We start from the raw sequence: 5,584 nt of genomic DNA on the forward strand, positions 1-5,584 counted from the left end.
CGTTCGTTCTCGAAGTATCGAGCTAGGCGTCCCGAAAACGCTGGAAGCTGCGTTGCCGCTGTGCGCTAAACAAATCAAGCCGCAACAATATATTAGTTTAGTTCCAAGATGAAGTCCTTCTCTTTTTTGTAATTTATTCAATTCTTCAACAAATGCAATATTAATTATTCCACCATAATATCTCTAAACTGTTTTTTTGTTCACCAAAACAATTTCGTACCAATTTGGTCATGTGAACGGGGTCGGGTAATAAAAAGTATTTTCTATTCTCAAATGTAAAGTCAGCTTTAACATTCGTCTTATTGAAATGACAATTCAATAAATTGCACATACTAAAGTTAGCTGCACACCCATCAAAAGTAATGTTACTAACAGTAACTCCGACTTGTTCTAATAGCGCTAGAGCCGGTTTCACTAGGGAGACTTTTTGTTGGCTATTAATGCCTGCAATAAAAAAATAAGCTATTGGTATATTCCATGCTTCATTCACGCAGACCAGCATGAATACCACAACTTCAGTGGCTAACTTCATATAGTCCCGCTGCAAACCATTACCACAATTCACATATCCATAATATTCACTACCAGCATATTCCAAGTGTTTTCTAATGGAGATTTCGTCAAAAACCAAAGAACAAATAATTTTTGTTCCTCAGAATTTTTAACTTTTAGTTTTAAAAAGTTAAGAGCTTCTGAAGTAAACACTGGCTCGGCATCTACTTAACAATACCACTAAGCCAATGTATTTGGGTGAGGCAAGCAATTTTGAAATTTTGCCGAACATAAGCATATGCGTTTGGTGAAAAAAAGTGCAAAGTGACAGCAAAAGCTCGAACAGAATGTTCATATGTTTTTTTTAACTTTGATTTTCAAACTTATTTAAAAGCCTTTGAATATCTACTTTACTCACTCCAAAATGATCCAGCATAATATTTTCATGCTCCTCCCACATAGCAAAATGATATTCCCAGAATATACCTGGAACATTCATGTGATGTACATGCATATTCCTGGGGCACAAGTATTTTTCTATCATTAGTATTGACGTAGACAGAGAAATGTGAATTTTCAATACGGAAAATCATTAAATAATTTACTTGTACGTGCCCTTACTTTTCTGCTGCGGGCACGCAAAATTTATATTCAACCAATTTGGAATAAACCGTTGATATACACATACATTCATGTATATTACCGGAATATTTGTTTTGAACATACTAGGTATATTCACCTGCATATATACACAATATGTACATACCTGGCATGTTCGTCTGCACATATACACAATTTGTACATATATGTACATACTTAGGATATACCTTTTATGAACTTTGATGAATATACATGCATGTATATTCCACGAACATTCATGTTAGGAATGTTCACCCGTGTATATTCCCAGGATATTCCTGCAATGTTCTGTATACTTTTTGAACATTCTGGGATATTCGTAGAATATCAAATGCTATCTGGGGTCTAATAATAAATTTCTTTTTTTCAACTCCACTGTCATTGCCTTTAGTGAAGAAATTTGTTTTTTCTGTCGCCAGATCTCCTTCTGCAACTTTCGTATTTTACGGCTCTTCAAAATATTGTTTTTTTGCAGGTCACTAATTTTCCTTCTTAATTGACTTTTACGGGGTGTAACTTCTTGTCGTAAAAATTCTGGGTCTGGCGAAGGAGTCTGTTCTCTCACGGATGGTCCGGATATAGAAGCTACATTATTGTCTGTCGATTGTGTTTTTGTTATCGGATTAAACGACCTTACCTAAAATAAATTAGAAACCTATTTTGGTATATTGTGTTTTACTGCAAAAATTCTTCAAAAATCTACAAACAAACATCAATGTTTTCTATATAATGTATCGCTTCTTTCTGTATAAGTACTGTATCGCACCACTAACACTTGCAAACATGTTTATCAAAATGGTACTTCACTTACATATTTTAACCGGTCCACTTCAATTGTTGGAATGGCGTTGGCTAGCAGTCTCACTTGCAGCTTAGACGAACGATCAAAACAGTCGTCAGCAAAATGATGCGAACATAAGACACTGCTGCGTTTTGGAATAAATTCAAACTTATTCACAAACTGTATCCATTTTGTTCTCCTGTTTGGATCTTTCGGAAAACTAGAACAAAAATAATATAATAGGTGCTATCTGCATCATTTAATCGTGATGAAAATATCCATTACCTACGAACACTACTGAAAGTAGTATAAAACACAATACCGACATCTAAGTAAGTTCCATTTTACTAATTGTAAACCAAACGCACGGTATACAAACAACCTCCTTACAACCTAATTATCTATTATTTAGTGTTTTGTAGTTTTTAGTTAATTTTAGTTTTTGTACACTAGTGTTTAATTATAAAGTATATATTCTTTCCCGCAAATTTCACATTTACAATAGTCTTGAGCAAATATCTCAGAATAATAATATTAATCTTAATGACCAGCTGAAACCCCAATTTCTAATTACATCTAATATTAACACAAAACGATAATAATGTTACCCTAAGCTACGCCTATGTAACATGTTGTGATTCGTACGTTAACCTAAATGTCATTCGAATACATTTTTCACTTGTAAACATTTAATTAGAATTACAAACACTTACCTGTGAAATGTTACACCACAAGTTTTATGTTTTGGTGTTAGGGAACAACCACAAGATACACAACTAACCATATTTAATTAACGGCAAAGGACGAATCACATGAACACGGAACAAGGCCACATAGGCGCATAGATAAAGCCCGTAGATGAAGACCACAGAACATACCCCCTTTTTTGGGGGGATATTTTGTGATGAAGACAACTAAAAACGAGTCTATAAAGACGAGTCTCGCGCTTTCTCTGAAGGGTAGAACCAGCGTTGCCAGATCCGAAAATCGAATTTCGATAGATAAGCTCGACATTTTTTGGTAGATATGGTAAGAAATCGGTAGACTCATTTTTCTTTCATTATATGGGCTCCATAAAATCGCACGTTTTTTAATACTTGAATTTTTATAAACTTACAGCAATACTAGAATAAACTAAAGTCAATAAGTATATTTATAATATTTCGTTAAACATTACAGCACATTGTTAACAAAAATAAAATAATAAACACACAAAAAATAAATAAAATCTTTATCATACATATTGCTAATAAAATTATTAATACTAATTTCAGGAACTAAACACTTTTCTTTCTTTTAAATAAAGATATTTCCTCAGTCTTCCAAATTATCCTTATAAAAGATTTTATCATTCATAGATAACACAAGCTTATCTTCGGTTTCAAAGCTATGACAATTGTCGCTACCAATATATCTCATAGTAGAAGTAAAGATGCAATTGTACTAGTTTTTAACTTATTTCTCAACTTAGTTTTCATTAGATTAACCAGTGAAAATATTCGTTCTACATTGGCTGATGAGTGAGGCAGAATAAGCAAGTTACAAATAAAATTCGTTAAATTTGCAAACATGAATATATCATCTCCATATTTCAATATATGTATTCAGAAAATTTTTGAATTTCTTCGACATTTCGCAATAGACGCCATTCTGTGTCCAGACCTTATAGTTCACTATTATTTATTAAATTTGGAACTATCATCGCAACATCAGAAATTGATTGTAGGGACTTGATTTCACTATTGCAGGATCCACAAAACATAATTTTTCTATAGGAATATTTTTTAGTGGGTACCGCTTTATTATTTGTGAGCATCCTTCGATGTAAAAATCTAAACACCTTAACTTAAAACATGTCAGTTGCTCTTCTCATATTACGGATTCTAAAATTGTTTTCTGTACATTAACACCTAAATAGATGTCAGAAACGCGTAAGAAATTATTAGGACTTTTAAAGTCAATGTTGGAAATTGTAACAGAAAGTAAGTAATTTCTTTTTAAAACATAGTCAAATAGATTTCTGAGTATGTTAGATTATTTTAAGTAATCCACTGTAATTTTTTTAACTTTTAATTGTTACTTTTCGGTAGAAATCCGCATGGTATCGGTAGATCGGTAGATTCCTTGACGAATCGGTAGATCTACCGAAAAATCGGTATACCTGGCATCTCTGGGTAGAACGGAAACAGAAAGTAAAATAAGAGAGGTGGCGGTGTGATGCTAAAACTTGGAACCGCGTTGTGCCACAACCGGCTGACCGCCAATAACGGAAAGCTTTGACGGGAAAAACCGGTATCTAGATTATCGGCTAGTTACAGCGGGAATTTAAAATTTTTGAAGGCACAAAATACTTCGGGTACCCAAATTTCGGTGTCTATACATGTTATCTCGGTTATTAATAGTAATAGAAAATGTGCTGTTTATTCAACAGGGTGCTAACAAATTCCTATTTCCATTAATAATGAACTGAGACTACGGAGTTTAAGGACATCTCAATTGTAATACTAAGGACGCAATTTTGATCCAAATTTTTGGGGACCCATGAAAGGGAATGAAATAATATACACCTAAATCAAAATAAAATAACATTTATTAAGTAAAAAAACACAAATTGTCTTTCTTCCAAAGAGTCCCCAAAAGGAAGAACCGGGTAGCTAAACTTGTGCCCTATCGGAGTAGAAATCCCTACCAGAAGTCTTCTCCTTATGTGCTGGAAGATTCTGTTCCATGCTGAACTATTAATTAACAGAAAATGTTACTTACTTTATGGTTCGGAATGCTCCTTCTTGTTAGTTTTATATTCAAAGGAACTGACTGAATCAAGAGTTTGGTAATCTGTCATCAGGGTGATCAGGTGTGGCGATATGTTGGCGACAATGTTTTCTGAATTGGCGACTAGCAGTTGTTTTGGCGATTTCTCTATTCTCTGTAAAGGCTTGGTGATTTTGGCGTTTTCTAGTACCCTGGTTAAAAATGGCAGCATAAGCTTAAAGATCTAAACGCTAGCATGATGCGACTCTGTGACATGATTGACTCTCGCGCAGAACCGTCAAACGGTTTTTAAGGTTATATTACTGTTTATGTTGTTTTTACATTTTAATTTTTTGATTTTACTATCGTATACAATATAAGAATGGACAAAGTTTTTGAATATTTGGAAGTAATAGAGCAGAAAATTAACGCAGACAACGTGTTAATAAAATATATATACGAGATGGCAAAAATCCTTTTGAGTTTTTCTCGCAATTACGGAAAAGGTTTCGGTTTCAAAGGCCACTATTATTGAGGTGATTTTACTTTTTTTGAACGGACCATTATTGAAAGTGCATAATCGTGGACTACCAATATCACAATATCACCCATTAAATATTCGAATATTGGAATACTCGAATACTCGAATATTCGAATACTCGAATACTCCAATATTCAAATATTCGTTAGATATTCGAGTATTCGAATAATTTTACTATTCGAATAAACCACTAAACAAATAGAAGCAGTAATGAGACGATGTATGTTGTGCGTGCGAGAAAACGGTGGCTTATTTGAACACCTACTTTAATCCTAAAATGTTACTTGTTCCTTCGCAGTGTTCGATGTATGATCAATAATAATTTAAAGTAATAATTAATGGAAATATCAATGCCTACTACCATAAAATCTTAATTTTGT

At 33.4% G+C, this 5,584-nt stretch overlaps 2 long non-coding RNA genes across 2 annotated transcripts in view; both read right to left on the reverse strand.

The window, feature by feature from the left end:
• LOC125502772 lies at nt 1-2,888 on the reverse strand. Its single transcript, XR_007280521.1, has 4 exons — nt 2,626-2,888; nt 1,943-2,132; nt 334-1,768; nt 1-65 (listed from the first exon to the last, which is right to left on the reverse strand). It is a non-coding gene; the product is annotated as an uncharacterized LOC125502772 (long non-coding RNA).
• A 1,596-nt stretch (nt 2,889-4,484) lies between these two features.
• LOC125502773 overlaps nt 4,485-5,584 on the reverse strand; it is a 6,617-nt gene continuing 5,517 nt past the window's right edge. The window contains exon 2 of the long non-coding RNA XR_007280522.1: nt 4,485-4,647. This is a non-coding gene — a long non-coding RNA (uncharacterized LOC125502773). The remainder of the gene's footprint in view (nt 4,648-5,584) is intronic.

The sequence above is a fragment of the Dendroctonus ponderosae genome, unplaced genomic scaffold, assembly GCF_020466585.1.
Source record: "Dendroctonus ponderosae isolate FM_Combo_2020 unplaced genomic scaffold, Dpon_F_20191213v2 Dpon_F_20191213_10, whole genome shotgun sequence".
Taxonomy (NCBI): Eukaryota; Metazoa; Arthropoda; class Insecta; order Coleoptera; family Curculionidae; genus Dendroctonus; species Dendroctonus ponderosae.